The following is a 17,932-nucleotide window of genomic DNA, read 5'->3' on the forward strand; positions in this document are numbered from 1 at the left end:
GGGACCCAAATTCGAATCCTACCACGGCAGATGGTGGAATTTGAATTCAATAAAAAACATCTGGAATTAAGAATCTATTGATGACCATGAAACTATTGTCGATCGTCCGAAAAACCCATCTGGTTGACTAATGTCCTTTAGGGAAGGAAATCCGCTGTCCTTACCTGGTCTGGCCTACATGTGACTCCAGAGCCACAGCAAAGTGGTTGACTCTCAACTGCCCTCCAAGGGAAACTAGGGATGAGCAATAAATTCTGGCCAGCCAGCAATGCCCATCTCCCACGAATAAATTTAAAAAAAGATATGATCTCATCCCCACCAATTTCCCATGCTCCAAGCAACCAGTTCCTATGGCATTCCAGATACAAATTCAATGATAGATTGAGCATATTTTGCTTTTCCAGTTGTTTCTTTTGGTGCTATTAATTCATCGATTTTGCTGCGAATGCTTCATCTATTCAGCTTTGAATATAGCCCCTGAAATCACCTTAGTTGTTCTTGTCATATTCCCTTTATTAAGCTCCTTCTGCTCACACTCATGTGTTCAACACCTGCCATTCCCCTCTCTTACCCACGATTGCTATTTCTCCTGGTGAACCGGTGTACTATGCTAAGCTGTTTCACACATCTTCAGAATCCTGCATCAGAGCACACATTATCCCCCTCCCACTTCTCTTGCAAGGAGAAGCTGACGCACAGTTGAAGGGAATCTCCAAGAAATGGCAAAGCTACTGACACCTTGTAAAATCTGACATCAATGGAGGACACAGCCATCAACATGACTGACAGAAAGAGAGCACACAGAGTGGGGATGCTGAGGCTGGAAGCCATGCGCAGCAGTGTGCCTTTAGGCATTATTTCCTTCCTGTTCTACTTAACTCTCTTGCATGCATGCTCACACACACAGCATGAAAACCTGGTGCTGCAAAATCTTCCCTCTCAGCTGCTACCTCATCCTCTTGCCATTATGTGCTCACCATTGTCCCTTTGCCCTTTCCCTGGCTCCAACAGCTAACTCAGGCACAGGGGAGGGACAATTCTTTTGAAGATGTATTGGCCCTTACTCTTCCAATCTTCAGCACAGAAATCAACATATTGCGTGGTATAGAGAGAGTGAGCTCGAGGGATCTGCACACGGTAGTTCACAGATCACAAGCCGGCAGGTGAAAATCTGGAACTGAGACAGGGTTACCAATCCTCCAGGATTAGCCTGGAGTCTCCAGGAATTCAGGATCAATCTCTGGGATACAGCTCTGTATAACCCTGGAGGAAAATCATCAGGACATTAAAAAAAGTTTTTTTTTGTCATTTTCTTTGAACATTTCTCTTTATCAGATATACAAATAAGCTTATCAGCGTCACAAATAGGCTTACATTAACACTGCAATGAAGTTACTGTGAAAATCCCCTAGTTGCCACACTCTGGCGCCTGTTCGGGTACACTGAGGGGGAATTCAGCATGGCCAATACACGTAACAGCATGTCTTTCAGACTGTGGGAGGAAACCGGAGGAAACCCATGCAGACGCGGGGAGAATGTGCAGACTCCGCACAGACAGTGTCCCAAGCTGGGAATTGAACCTGGGTCCCTGCTGTGAGGCAGCAGCGCTAACCACTGTTCCGTGCCAGATAGTGAAAATGGGGAGAAAAAAAGGCTGTTTGGCTAAAGTCAAGAATCATCCAATTGGTAGAGTCTTTTTGCTTTCCAATTAGCGTAGGAAGGTAGTGTGTCACAAGGATGGGTATTGGCTGACTAAAGGTTGGAGCGGTGCAGGGGGTGGGGTGGGGGGGGGGAGCGGGGGGAAACAAGTCATGTAGTGAAACCTCCAGGAATACATTTAATCACAGTTGGCACCCCTAATCCTAGTCTATTGAAGGGGCAACTAATGCAGACATAAACTGTTCAACCTCTAAAAGAAACATTTTTTGGTGTACCAGTAATTCCTAACTATAAAGTCAGTGAGCATGGAGGAGTTCACAATCAACTTGTGTCTGTTTCTGGTGCACCAAGGAGCATGCGGTCGCCTCAGCGGGTGCCCTCCATGCAGAAGTCTGTTTATCAGGGATGTTTATCATGCAAACTCTGACTCCAGCATCTTCTCCAGGCTGGGAGACTAAGCGGATGGCACTTCAATCACACCAGGCCCCGATAGTTTTGACTATCATAAATCAGTGTTCATGAGCAGAGTGGGAAGGATGGCGATTTGTGCAATATAAAAGGGTCATTGCAGTTGCCTGGAAAGCAGGCACACCCCTGAATGATGCACAGATGATGATCACATATCAAGGGCTGAACTTAGTCAGGGGCCCGAATGATGTGCCCAAAGGCTAAAGGAAAACCCTCCTCAGCCATTTGCCAGACCACTGGTTGTATTTTAAGCCTATCCAACAGCTAATAAGTTGCCATCAGGACTCCTGTCACTTTCAACAACAGGAGACCGCCTCCGAGAGCTGCTGGTCAATTGGAGGGCTGGCGTTCAGCAGTGCCCCTGGGAGTAAGTGGCCACTGCTGGCACTGCACCCAATTGAGAAGTACAGTAATGGTTGCCAACCCCACAACTAGTTGAGTGGGATATGGGGTTGCCGGGGCCTACCTGACTGGCCCCAACAAGGGAATGGGGCAGAAGAAAACAAACAGCCTGTTGAACATGCTCTGCCATTCAATATGATCATGACTGATCTTGGGTTCAATTCCACTTTCCCAACTGCCCCCCATATCAATTCTTTATGAGATCAAGTAGTTGTCCTTCCCAGCCTTAAATATATTCAGCGATGGCACTTCCACAACCCTCTAGGGTAGAGATTTCCAAAGGTTCACAATCCTTTGTGTGAAGAAAGTTCTCCTCATCTCAGCCTTAAACGATCAGTCCCCTATCATAACACTGAGTGCCCTTGTTTTAGATTCTCCAGCCCGGGAAAACAATGCTTCAATATCTACCCTGTCAAGCCCCTTCAAAATCCTGAATGTATCAATAAGATCACCTTTCATCTAGACTCTTGTGTAGTAGCTGTGTGCCCTCAGAAGCAGCATGGTAGCATGGTGACGCAGTGGTTAGCACTGCTGCCTCACACTGCGCCAGGGACTCAGGTTCAATTCCCGGCGTGGGTCACTGTCTGTGCGGAGTCTGCACGTTCTCCCCATGTCTGCGTGAGTTTCCTCCGGGTGCTCTGGTTTCCTCCCACAGTCTGAAAGACATGCTGATTAGGCGCATTGGCTGTGCTAAATTCTCCCTCGGTGTACCTAAACAGGCGCCGGTATGTGGCCACTAGGAGGTTTTCACAGTAACTACATTTTAGTGTTAATGTAAGCCAACTTGTGACACTAAAATATAAACTTTAAACTAAACTCCAGAGGATATCGACCCAATTTGTCAGCCGCTCATCATAGGACAACTCTTTTATCCCTGGGATTTATCTAACGAACCCAATGCACTGATTCCAATGTATTGTATAAGACCATAAGGTATAGGAGCACAATTAGGCCATTCAGCCTGTCGAGTCTGCTCCGCCATTCAATCGTGGCAGATAAATTTCTCAACCTCATTCTCCGACTTTTTCCCCGTAATCCTTGATCTTTTAACAATCAAGAACATCTGTCTTAAATGGACTCAATGACCTGGCCTCCGCAGCCTTCTGTGGCAATGAATTCCATAGATTCACCACCCTCTGGCTGAAGAAATTCCTCCTCATCTCAGTTCTAAAGGGTCATCCCTTTACTCTGAGGCTGCGTCCTCGGGTCCGAGTCTCTCCTACTATTGGAAACATCTTCCCCCGTCCACTCTATCCAGGCCTTTCATTATTCTGTAGGTTTCAATGCGATCCCCTCATGTGTCCTTTCTTAAATATGGAGACCAAAACTGCAAACACTATTCCAGGTTTAGTCTCCCCAAGGCTTCTTTCGTGAAGGCCATGGGCCTGTCTAAGTAGCCTGCAGGGTCATGTGGGTGAAATTAATGATGTGGAACAATCCTGCAATCTGTGCGAGCCTCCAAGTCCCAACTGGCTGTTTCCAAATGTCCAGATGGGAACTCTTTCCTCCAGCAAACACGGCATCAGGCAGCTGCTTGATGACCTCCAGCCTAACTGTTGTCACTGATAGCTTGTGTGAGGCAGAAGGCAAAGAAGTTCAGACCTGTGGTGACCTGGATTACAAAAAGGCAATGCTGTGCTAGCTGTGGTTGTTAATTCTAAATCTTGAGGCGATCAACTCACTTATTGCCTCCCCAAAGAGGCGCAACATCCTTCTGTAGTGTTCCTCAAAGGATTGCTGGTATGTTGTCCTGAGCCTGTAAACTCTATCAAGAGGATAAAGATTCCTGTGAGCGTGCCTCCTTCTGTTTTCTCTTCCCGTAGCTACAGTATCATTTGCAATTACCTCCTGTTACCCCTTCTATCCTAGCTAGAATGGAAGTGCTCGGAGTCACTTAACGGCTTAGGATTTTATTTTATTAGTGTCACAAGTAGGCTTACATTAACGCTGCAATGAAGTTACTGCGAAAATCCCTTGTCATTACACTCCGGCGCCTGTTCGGGTACTGAGGGAGAATTTAGCACGGCCAATCCACCTAACAAGCACGTCTTATGGGAGAAAACCGGACCACCTGGAAGAAACCCACACAGACACGGGGAGAATGGGCAGACTTCGCACAGTCACCCAAGCCGGGAATCAAACCTGGGTCCCTGGCGCTGTGAGGCAGCAGTGCTAACCACTGTGCCACCATGCCAATTGTAGAATCATTAACCATTACAGGCATTTTAAAATTGCCCTCAAACTATAACAAAGCAAAATCTCTCCTACACCAGTGCTGTATTCTAGCTGAGAGAAGATCTTATTCTTATATTCTTCTCATCCCACTGGAAATGATCACCTCCTGATTTGTACCCCCATGGTTTGCTAAGAGCAGCAATGCTCTTGAATGGCATTGTGTCTTGGCTGCATCCTTTCATCCTTGTCTACCTACACCCACAAGTTCCACCCTATTTCCAACAGGAATGCTGGATGCCAATTGAGGGTTATCTGAAATTCTGAAAAGATGAATATCCAGCCGCAAGTTGTAGAATCCTACAGTGCAAAAAGAGGCCATTCAGCCCATCGAGCCTGCACTGACAACAATCCCACCCAGGCCCTATCCCCGTAACCCCACATATTTACCCTGCTAATCCCCCTGACACTAAGGGGCAATTTTAGCATGGCCAATCAACCTAACCCACACATCTTTGGACTGTGGGAGGAAACTGGAGCACTCGGAGGAAACCCACGCAGACACAGGGAGAACCTGCAAACTCCACACAGTCGACTGAGGCCGGAATTGAACTGAAGTCTCTGGTGCTGTGAGGCAGCAGTGCTAACTGCTCTGCCACCATGTCACTCTAAACACGAAATTGGACACTCAAATTTGAACCAACTACCTCTTGAGCTACAGTCAAGTGTTCTACCACTGGGCTATATCCCATCAGTTTAAGTCAGGGAAACTATTTTGCAATTTTCATCTCACGATCGTGCTATTCACAGATACAAACACAGCAGCAGAGGCAGAGGCAAAGGGTAGCCCACAGATCTCAAATATTATCAGTGTATGTTGTTGGCTGTCCCTCGATTCGAGGATGGCATCTATGCCCAGTCACAAATTTCTGCATGGGTCTTCTTGTGACTGAAGACTAGGGCGGCATGGTGGCACAGTGGTTAGCACTGCTGCCTCACAGCGCCAGGGACCCGGGTTCAATTCTGGCCTTGGGTCATTGTGTGGAGTTTGCACATTCTCCCCATGTCTGCGTGGGTTTCCTCCGGGTGCTCCGGTTTCCTCCCACACTTCAGAAATGTGCTGGTTAGGTGGATTGGCCATGGTAAATTGTCCCTTAGTGTCAGGGGGTCTAGGATGAATGCACGGGTTACGGGGATAGGGTCTGGGTGGAATTGTTGTCGGTGCAGCTCGATGGGCCACGTGGCCTCTTTCTGCACTGTAGAGATTCTATGAACAAGCTGGTTCTCAACCCACTGATCTTTGGGCAGAATGTCCCATGAGGCGGTGGGATCTGGACTGCAGGATTTTCTTTCCTTCCTTGGCACCGCGCTGCTTCGTCTTTAAGAGATTGTGACTCCAGAGAGATGCTACTTCATAGACACGTTGTCGCCATTTTGAATGATTGGTAGCAAACCCCTCCCAGTTAATAATGTCAATGCTGCTGTGTTTCAAAGAGAGCTTCAGGGTGTCTTTGAAGCATTTTCTTTGTCCTCCCCTGGAATGTTAACCATTTGAGAGTTGAAAAAACAGGACCTGGTGTGGGAGAAGCTTTTCGACCATCCAGCCACAGTGTCCAGTGTATTGAAGTTCATTTTGCTTGAATACTTCTGGAGTTGGCTTCAAAAAGAGCATAGCATTTGTTCAACAGTCCTCCAGTTGAATCCGAAGGATGCGGCAGAGGCATCGCTGGTGGAATTTCTCTAGCGCACTTCTGTGTCGCTGATGCATAATCCGGGCCTCACTGTAGTGCAATAATGTGGTGATGACAACTGTAGGATTGGACATACAAATCATTGGAGTACAATCCACAGAGCCGCATGAGCCTTTACTGAGCCAAATACTTTGTTCAGCTCCATGAATGCAATGAAGAGTTCCTGGTGCTGTTCTCGACATTTTCCTTGGATTTGTCTGACAAAAAATGACCAAAGTAAGAATTCTCACAACACCAGGTTAAAGTCCAACAGGTGACCATGTCAGAGGTTGCTCAGGAAGATGAAGGAGCAGCACTCCAAAAGCTCGGGATTCCAAATAAACCTGTTGGACTTTAACCTGGTGTTGTGAGACTTCTTACTGTGCCCACCCTAGTCCAAAGCTAGCATCTCCACAGCATGGCTCTGGAAGGTGTGAAGCCACACTATTATCCAAACCTTCTGGTCCCTCCATGGCCAGTGTTCTTCCAGTGGATGCGGCAATCCACTCAAATCCCTGTTGACTTCAGTAAGACTAGGATCTCACCATTGGTAGGGGTCAGAAACTCTCCCTCAGTGCCTGTGGGGGGATTTCTTCCACCATGGGAAGTAGTTGATTCAGGAGAATGCATGTTCGGAAGATTTGTCTCTGTGGTAGTTGAAGTGATTGTCACTGCAAGAGGTCAATTTCTGACTGCCAGATCTTGAGTAGTTGAGATACATGGACTCCAGGTTTGAAGGGAAGCTCGTTTGAACAATTTCCTTCCATTGTCTGCACCTTCCTTCAGCAGCCTCGCATGCATTTGCTTCAAACTTGCAGATGTCCTTCCTGATTGTTTCCGGATTGTTCTGCACCAGTGTTTCTGTCTCTCACACCTGTTGGTCAATGTCAGCCAGAGAGAGTTCTGTTTTCAGTTGGTCATTGAAGCATTTGCAAAGCGCACCTCAGTCTTGTATAGATCACCATAAAGTATCGCTTTTTTAGCAATCTGGAATCCTCCATACATAGCGCATGCCCTGTCCGGCATGGTTGGCATTGTAAATGAATGCAATCTACTGGGTAGATTTGTTTTGCTGAGGACTACATTGTTTTGTAATTCTGCCGTCTAATAGTCATGATGGATCAAAGACAGCATTGATGGAAGCGCTCCAACAATTGCATTTGTCTCCTTCAGAATCCATGATTCAGACCCATACAGTCGCTCTATACATTTAACTTCTGGTAGAGATGTGCAGTGAATGGTTATGCCAGACATACTTCAAGAGGCAGCCATTGGAGCTATTGGTCTTGGACGAATGATTGTCTATCTCCTTGTTGACAGTACCATCATTTGAGATAATGCTACCTAGATCGATAAACCTTTCTACTGCGCTGAGGTTACTGCTGTCAATGCTGATCTGTGGTGCACTGTAATTTTCTCAGAGCTGTGGTTGGTACTGCACTTCTGTTTTCTGTAGTAAAGTCAAAAGGTATTTTCTACCTCAAAGAAAGTTTACAGTGAGCTGCATTGTCCCCTGTGTGTGCCAGAAGGGCACAATTGTCAGCAAACAGAAGCTCCATGATAAGCTTTTCTGTGGTTTTGGTATGTGCCAATAGTGGTCGCAGGTTGATGGGACAGCCATCTGTTCAGAAGCTGCCCCCTTTCAAGCCTGTCTGTGCCTCTTGAAGCATCTTGAAGAAGATAGTTAAGATCAATGCCAGAATGCTTTACACTATTGCTGTGTGAGAGGGCGCCAATTTGTCTGACCTTATTCTGGCAGACACGGATTTCTTTCCTCCCAGTTGCCTTCAATTATTCTTTGCTTGCAATTTCCCATCGCAACCCTGTTCTATACCTATAAGATTGCTGGAGTAATTTTCTGACTATGCAATTCCAACAAGGTATTTCATCCATTGGGAATGCACATTGGAAGGTCGGGCATGTGTGTGCTGCACATGTCATAATGAGCATTAAAATTAGTTGGTGGAAATTAGTGCAGCACAATTCAACATGTAGTCCTGGTGGACACGGATCCAAACCAGGAGCACAAAATCAAAAAAAGTGCCCTTAATCTTGTGCAAAATAGTTCACAGATGTGTGAAATTCTTTTCATTGTTCTACAGCTATAACTTATGTGTTGCTAGAATGTACATGATAAATAAGCCATGACAAACACCTCCCATACACCAGGAGAGAAAGTAATGGAGCAGAATAGTAATACAAAATAGAAAAGATTATCCTTATATTTTTTCCACATATTTATCGCATTTTTAAATTTTTCTCCTGCACAATTCTGGTGCCTGGCTGCATAATCACATTTCAAAAGTGCTCCAAAGTAACCTAAGTAATGATTCCAAACAGGAGCATGGATATTTATGAGGAAATTAGTCCAAGCTTTGTGATGTCTTTTAAACACAAACATGAAATATGCATGTAGGGAGCATTCTTGCCTTTTGAAGCTTGCAGAACAAGAGATCAGCCAAGAGAGTGCTGAAGTAACAAACTCTGGAGACGACAAAGATATGTGCATGATAGGCTGAGGTTCAAGTTCCACTCCAAGGACTTCAGTAGAAAATCTGTACTGACTACCCAATAGTGAGGGAAGGGATGTCTTTCAGATGAAATCTTAAACTGAGGTTTTGTCAGTCCTCTCATGTGGGTATAAAAGACCCCTTGGCAGCACTTTGGGAAATTCTCCTGGTTTCCTGATCAATTTTTATCCCTCAACCAACACCTAAAAATAGATTTTCTGGTCATTTTCAATCAGGATGACATCTCACAATATAGGTTCACTTCCTAGCAATTGCCTTCCGTTATTCTTTATTTGCAATTTTCCAGCATAACCCAATTCTGTATCAGTAAGATTTCAGGGCTAATTTTCCAATTACACAATTCCAGCAGGGTGCTTCACCCATTACTGTTTTCTGGGAGTTTGCTGTGCGTAAATTGGTTGAAGCGTTTGCTACGTTACAACAGTAACAATACTTCAAAGGCACTTTATCGGCTGTAAAACAACTTGGGGAAAGGTGGGAGAATGGGGTTGAGCAACGTATCAGCCATGATCGAATGGCAGAGCAGACCCGATGGGCTGAATGGCCAAATTCTGTTCCTAAATCTTATGGAAGCCTGTGAAGGTTGTGGAAGAGTCTATTTTTTAAAATCTTTTTGAAATTCAGATGGCCACAATCTATGGGACTACAGCAGCTAAGGCAGACTCCGTAATCGTTAATGTCGAGACATGAAAACTTTGTAATATAAAATGAAGAATAGCTTTATTGGGAGGATGTAAAACATCCTCCCAATTGCAGTTACATAGCACTCCTGCTGCAAAAAAGAAAAGGTGCAAGGTACAAGTATACAAGGAAATATACAAGGACTCTGAAATCGGCCCCGCAGGTGGAGGAGGTGGTTAAGAAGGCGTATGGTGTGCTGGCCTTTATCAATCGAGGGATTGAGTTTAGGAGTCCAGGGATAATGATGCAGCTATATAAGACCCTCGTCAGACCCCACTTGGAGTACTGTGCTCAGTTCTGGTCACCTCACTATAGGAAGGATGTGGAAAAGATTGAAAGGGTGCAGAGGAGATTTACAAGGATGTTGCCTGGATTGAGTGGCATGCCTTATGAGGATAGGCTGAGGTAGCTCGGTCTTTTCTCCTTGGAGAGACGAAGGATGAGAGGAGACCTAATATAAGATGTTGAGAGGCATAGATCAGGTGGACTCTCAGAGGCTTTTTCCCAGGGTGGAAATGTCTGCTACGAGAAGACGCAGGTTTAGGGTGCTGGGGGGTAGGTACAGGGGAGATGTTAGGGGTAAGTTTTTCACACAGAGGGTGATGGGCGAGTGGAGTCGACTGCCGTCAGTGGTGGTGGAGGCAAACTCAATAGGGTCTTTTAAGAGACTCCTGGATGAGTACGTGGTGTGTAATAGGATGGAGGGTTATAGGTAGGTCTAGAAGGTAGGGATGTGTTCGGCACAACTTGTGGGCCGAAGGGCCTGTTTGTGCTGTAGTTTTTCTATGTTTCTATGAAAGAAACAACTACAAGCCTGAGCACACATTAGGAAGGGTGATCAATATTTTAACCAGGAAGGGGATCTAAGGAGGGGTTTGAAGGAGAAGGGAAAGATTTAAGAAGGGAATTCCAAAGTGTGAGATATAGGTGGCTGAAGAAAATGTGAAGGCGTAGAGTTGTACAGATGTTAGGAGCCAAACAAATGGAATGCTTTGAGTGGTTGTAGGGATGAAGGCTATTATAGAGCTAGGGGTACATGAGACCATGAAGAGACTTAAACATAATAAGAACCTTAATTTTTATTATTCTTTCATGGGATGTGGGCATCACTGGCATGGCTAATATTTGTTACCCATTCTTAACTGCCCTTGAGAAGGTGAGCCACCTTTTTGAGCCACTGCAGTCCATCTGGGTCAGGTGCGTCTGGAGTGCTGTTAGGATGGGAGTTCCAAGATTTTGATCCAATGACAGTGAAGGAACGCTGCTATGGTTCCATGTGAGGATGGTGGCTTGGAGGGGAACTTGCAGGTGGTGGTGTTCCCATGTGTCTGCTCCCCTTGTCCTTCCAGGTTTGGATTTGGAAGGTGCTTTTGAAAGAACTTTGGTGAGCTGCTGCAGCACATTCTGAATACTGTTCACACTGCTGCCACTGGGCATCAGTAGTGGAGGGAATGAATGTTTAAGTTAGTGAATGGGGTGTTGATCAAGCAAATTGCTTTGGCCTGAATGGTGTCAGGCTTCTTGAGTGATGTTGGAGCTGCACTCATCCAGGCAAGTGGAGAGTATTCCATCACACTTTTGACCTGTGCCTTGTAGATAGTGAGCAGGCTTTGGTGGGTCAAGAGGTGAGTTACTCAGCTCAGAACTCCCAATCTCCAACCTGCTCTTGTAGCAGCAATATTTATATGGCTGGTCTAGTTTAATTTCTGATCAATGGCAACCCCCAGGATGTTGATAGTGCTTTGATATCAAGAGCTGCTACTCTCACCTCCCCTCCTGATTTCAGCTGTTTTGTCCATGTTTGAACCAAGGCTTTATTGAGGTCAGGAATTGAGTGGCCCTGTTAGAATCCACACTGAGCAGCTTTATTGCTGTGTAGCTACCATGCGATAGCACTGACACCTTCCATCACTTTGCTGACAGGATGGTTTTTGGCTTGATTGGATTTGTCCTGCTTTTTGCAGACAACTATGATGTGGAGATGCCGGCGTTGGACTGGGGTAAGCACAATAAGAAGTCTTACAACACCAGATTAAAGTCCAACAGGTTTATTTGGCAGCATAAGCTTTCAGAGTCTCAGGCTCCTTCATTAGGTGAGTGAGGCCTTGTGTTCTCAAACAGGGCATATAAAGACACAAACTCTATTTACAAGATAATGGTTGAAATGCGAGTCTTTACAGGTAATCAAGTCTTAAAGGTACAGACAATGTGAGTGGAGATCTCATATGCCTCCTGAAGATACACAAGGCAAACACACCCGGCCGTCCCATCACATCAGGCAATGGGACTCTGTGCGAGAACCTCTCCGGCTACGTCGAGGACATCCTGAAACCTATTGTACAAAGAACCCGCAGCTTCTGTCGTGACACTAAGGACTTCTTACAGAAACTCAACACACAGAGCAGTTGAACCAGGAGCACTCCTTGTCACAATGGATGTCTCGGCACTCTACACCAGCATCCCCCACGACGACGGCATTGCTGCAACTGCCTCAGTACTCAATGCCGACAACTGCCAATCTCCAGATGCAATTCTACAACTCATCCTCTTCATTCTGGACCACAATGTCTTCACCTTCAACAACCAGTTCTTCATCCAGACACACAGAACAGCCATGGGGACCAAATTCGCACCACAATATGCCAACATCTTTATGCACAGGTTCGAACAAGACCTCTTCACGCACAGGACCTTCAACTGATACTATACACTAGATACATCGATGACATTTTCTTCCTTTGGACTCATGGCGAACAGCCACTGAAACAACTATTTGATGACATCAACAAGTTCCATCCCACCATCAGACTCACCATGGACTACTCTCCGGAATCAGTTGCATTCTTGGACACGCGCAAATCCATCAAGAACGGTCACCTCAGCACTTCACTGTACCGCAAGACCACGGATAACCTCATGATACTCCATTTCTCCAGCTTCCACCCTAAACACGTTAAAGAAGCCATCCCCTACGGACAAAGCTTCCATATACACAGGATCTGCTCGGATGAGGAGGATCGCAACAGACACCTACAGACGCTGAAAGACGCCCTCACAAGAACAGGATATGGCGTTCGACTCATCAATCGACAGTTCCGACGCGCCACAGCGAAAAACCGCACCGACCTCCTCAGAAGACAAACACGGGACACAGCAGACAGAGTACCCTTCGTTACCCAGGTCTTCCCCGGAGCAGAGAAGCCAACATGTCATTGATGAAGACGAACATCTCGCCAAGGCCATCCCCACACCCCCACTTCTTGCCTTCAAACAACCGCACAACCTCAAACAGACCACTGTTCGCAGCAAACTACCCAGCCTTCAGGAGAACAGTGACCACGACACCTCACAACCCTGCCACAGCAACCTCTGCAAGACATGCCGGATCATCGACATGGATGCCATCATCTCACGTGAGAATACCATCCACCAGGTACACGGTACATACTCTTGCAACTCAGCCACCATTGTCTACCTGATACGCTGCAGGAAAAGATGTCCCGAGGCATGGTACATTGCGGAGACCATGCAGGTGCTACGACAACGAATGAATGAACACCGCTCGACAATCACCAGGCAGGAGTGTTCCCTTCCAGTCGGGGAACACTTCAGCAGTCACGGGCATTCAGCTTCTGATCTTCAGGTAAGAGTTCTCCAAGGCGGCCTTCACGACACACGACAATGCAGAATCACTGAGCAGAAACTGATAGCCAAGTTCCGCACACATGAGGACGGCCTCAACCGGGATCTTGGGTTCATGTCACATTATCTGTAACCCCCACGACTTGCCTGGGCTTGCAAAATCTCACTAACTGTCCTGGCTGGAGACAATACACACCTCTTTAACCTGTGCTTGGCCCTCTCTCCACTCACATTGTCTGTACCTTTAAGACTTGATTACCTGTAAAGACTCGCATTCCAACCATTATCTTATAAATTGAGTTTGTGTCTTTATATGCCCTGTTTGTGAACACAAGTCCTTACTCACCTGATGAAGGAGCCTGAGACTCCAAAAGCTAGTGCTGCCAAATAAATCTGTTGGACTTTAACCTGGTGTTGTGAGACTTCTTATTTTGCAGACAGGACATAGCTGGGCAATGTTCCACATTGTCAGGTAATGGCAGTGTTGTAGCTGTATTGGAACAGCTTGGCTTGGGGCATGGTTAGTTCCAGAGCACAAGGCAATTCACCTTGTGCCATCCCTTGCCTTTTCCCCATAATTCTGCAAATCTTTCCTTTTCAGACATTGAAATAGAGTTTCCTTTGAAAGTCTGTACCAAACTCTCAGGCAGTGGAGATCCTAACCACTCGCTACGTGAAAAGCCTTTTCCTCCTGTAGCCATTGCTTCTTTTGTCAATTGTTTTAAATCTGTGCCCTCTTGTTCTCGATCCTTCCACCAATGGGAATTGCTTCTCCCTGTCTACTCTGTCCAGTTGCTTTATGATTTTGAATACCTCTATCAAATCCCCTCTCAATCTTTGCTTCTCCAAGGAGAACGGTAACAGCTTCTCCAATCCATCTACATAACCAAAGGTCCTCATAGAATCATTCTCATGAATCTTTTCTGCACCCTCACTAATGCCTTTATATCCTTCATAAAGTGCAGCACCAAAACTGGACACAATACTCCAGTTGATGCTGCACCAGTGTTTTATGCAGGTTTATCATAACTTCCTTGCTTACCAGAAAATGTTTGACAAAGCCACACACAGAGATATAAGGACACGTGACCTAAAACTTGGACTATAAGTCGGTTTTAAGCATTCAGGTTCATTTCATTGATTGTGAAATAAATTAGGACATCATGAGTTGTGAAGACGACTTTGGTTTTCATAGCACTTCATCTATCAAACCCTTGTGTTAAGAACCGATTGATTTTCTTCATTACATTTGGCTACCAATCAATGTACATCAGGGAAACAGAATTGTGCTAAATTATTTTCTTTACACTGTGTATCTAAATAGTTTTCAGTTATATTAAAATGCCATTAAGACTAGAAAAGCATAGTTATTTTGAGTCATGTCGATTTGAATCATACGTATTTCTGTTCATCTTTGGCCTGACCAAGTTCATACTCCACAGAGCAAGTTACTGACTTGATATTACAATTACTGTAAAGAGACAGGAAACATCCCATAGATTTCAGTAATTATGCCAGCCTAACTCAAATCACATTGGGTTCATTTATATAAAGGAATCAATGCAGCCTAATTAGTCAGCTCAAAACAATTTTGTTGCCTAATCTTATTTGTTCATTAAATGAATCTGTCTCTATAGGTCACCTTGTTTGAATAGGGGGAAAGAAATGACCCATTGCTTAACCTTTGAAACTTCCGATCCGAGAGAGATGTGAGACAAACTAACTGAAGCTGTTGCTGTTTGGCATTTGATGGTTTTAATATCTCTCTGCTTAAATGTATTACTGTTCCATCTCCAACCTCCCTTTCCTCTCCAAAGTTCTTAAACATGTTGTCATATTATTGGCCCTGCCACAGCACTGGAACATTCTTCCCAAAGACACACAAAAACAGCCCGTAGTGATCATCAGGATCTGTTATCCATTCTAATCCACTCTGCAGCTTCTAACGCTATTGATTAAACCATTCACTTCCAATGTCTTTCCTTCACCACCTCAGTGGGACTGCCTGTGATTTGGTTCCACTCTCAGTTACTCAATCATCACCAAGGCATTTCTACCAATGACTTCTCTTGACTACTGATTTTAAGACAGCAGTGAGTAGCTGAAATATTTATTTCAGTGGATTTATGAACCAATTCACAGCACGTTTATTAACTCAATTGTGGCTTCATGATTTGAAAATGTAATTTTGATCATAGAATCACAGATATCATCGAATCCCAACAGTGCAGAAGGGGGCCATTCGGCCCATCGAGTCTGCACCAATCACAATCCCACACAGCCCCTATCCCCGTAGCCCACACATTTACCCTGCTAGTCCCTCTGGCACTAAGAAGCAATTTAGCATGGCCAATCAACCTAACCCGCACATCTTTGGACTATGGGAGGAAACCGGAGCACCCGGAAGAAACCCACACAGACACGGGGAGAAGGTGCAAACTCCACACAGACGTTGACTCAAGGCAGGAATCTCCCCTGGGTCTGTGGCGCTGTGAGACAGCAGTGCTAACCACTGTGCCACCCTTTTAATTATAAGTTTCAACTCATACTTCCAAAATCTAGAATGGAGAGGGCAAATAATTTACTGCAGTTGGACTGGATTTATCTGTGAATTAAGCATTGATGTAAATTTTGATTTGAATTAATTTATTATTGTCACATAGAAACCATAGAAACCCTACAGTACAGAAAGAGGCCATTCGGTCCGTCAAGTCTGCACCGACCACAATCCCACCCAGGCCCTACCCCCATATTCCTACATATTTTACCCGCTAATCCCTCTAATCTACGCATCCTAGGACACTAAGGGGTAATTTTAGCATGGCCAATCAACCTAACCCACACATCTTTGGACTGTGGGAGGAAACCGCAGCACCTGGAGGAAATCCACGCAGACACGAGGAGAATGTGCAAACTCCACACAGACAGTGACCCAAGCCGGGAATCGAACCCAGGTCCCTGGAGCTGTGAAGCAGCTGTACTAACCACTGTGCTACCGTGCCGCCCATGATGCAGTGAAAAGTATTGTTTCTTGCATGCTATAACAGACAAAGCATACTGTTCATAGACTACAAAGGGGAGAAGGAAAGGAGAGAGTGCAGAATGTAGTGTTACAGTCATAGCTAGGGTGTTGAGAAAGATCAGCTTAATATATGGTAGGTCCATTCAAAAGTCTGATGGCAGCAGGGAAGAAGCTTGAGCCAGTTGGTACGTGATCTCAGTCTTTTGTATCTTTTTCCTGATGGAAGAGAGAATATGTCTGAGGTGCATGGGGTCCTTGATTATGCTGGCTGCTTTTCCAAGGTAGTGGGAAGTGTAGTTGGAGTCAATGGATGGGAGGGTGGTTTGCGTGATGGACTGGGCTTTTTTCACGACCCTTATAGTTTCTTGCGGTCTTGGTCAGAGCAGTAGCCATACCAAGCTGTGATACATGCGGAAAGAACATTTTCTATGGTGCATCTGTAAAAATTGGTGAGAGTTGCAATGGACGTGCCAAATTTCCTTACACTCCTGAGAAAGTAGAGGCATTGGTGGGCTTTCTTAACTATAGCATCAGCATGGAGAGACCAGGACAGGTTGTTGGTGATTTGGATACCTAGAAACTTGAAGCTCTCAACCATTTCCACTTCATCACCATTGATGTATACAGGGGCATGTCCTCCACTATGATTCATGACGTTGATGACTATCTCCTTCATTTTACTGACATTGAGAGAGAGATTATTGTCATCACATCATTTCACTGCTGTCGGGTAAGAAAAAGTCTTAGCTCAGCAAGAGGTTGTGAACAAGCAGGTAAATCATATAAATATCACCCTAACTCTCCCCACTGAACCTGTTATTCCCCCACTCTGCTTCTTTTACTTGGACATTTTGGAACATTTACTAGTGGCATGGACCTCCAAGTAAGCAGGTCAAGAGAGAACCGAAACCTGGAGGCAGGCAAAACACCTAATGATCCAGCTAGGGATCATTTAAAATTGGCAAAGTAACTTGTCTGTTTTTTATTACATAGATACAGCTCTACTCCTTTCCTTGTTACTGTGCTGACTGCTGTTCCAGGACATTGACTCGATTTGAATTATCAACCTTTCCCAAATACAATGGCGAGTCCCTGTGAGCCAGCATAGTGACTGTGTGAGAGTCAATTTGAAATTCCCTGTTATGAACCTACAGGATTGATTGAGTTCACCATCAGTGCACAACTCAAACACATGATCACGCTGAGGCGCAGTACTCTGCGATTGAGTAACACAGAGAAATCTGATTATTTTGTGTTCACAAGTCAGCTCCCCATTTTGTGTCTGGCTTTCATTTTCATTTTCGGCTTTTTGATTTCTCTTTGAATGTGTGTGGTCTGATGTGATTCTGTGACGACACATCATTTGAGCTGCAGAATGTAGTTACCTATGGGAATCCCTTGTACACATTAGGGGAAAGAGTAAGATGAGGAAAAGCAGTAGCTGACAGCTGTTCGGGAAGCTAGCCTTTTCAGGCAGCACTAAAAAGCCAGAACTTGCTGATGGAATCCTGATAACAGTGTGTATAGACCCAGGAGGAAGTTCCTAAGTCTTAATCACACAATATGACCTGGATTTTCACTGAGTTGGGTCGACTCAAGAATCCTTTATAAAATGGCAGAGGGGT

This window comes from Mustelus asterias, chromosome 18 (assembly GCF_964213995.1).
Source record: "Mustelus asterias chromosome 18, sMusAst1.hap1.1, whole genome shotgun sequence".
NCBI classification, from domain to species: Eukaryota; Metazoa; Chordata; class Chondrichthyes; order Carcharhiniformes; family Triakidae; genus Mustelus; species Mustelus asterias.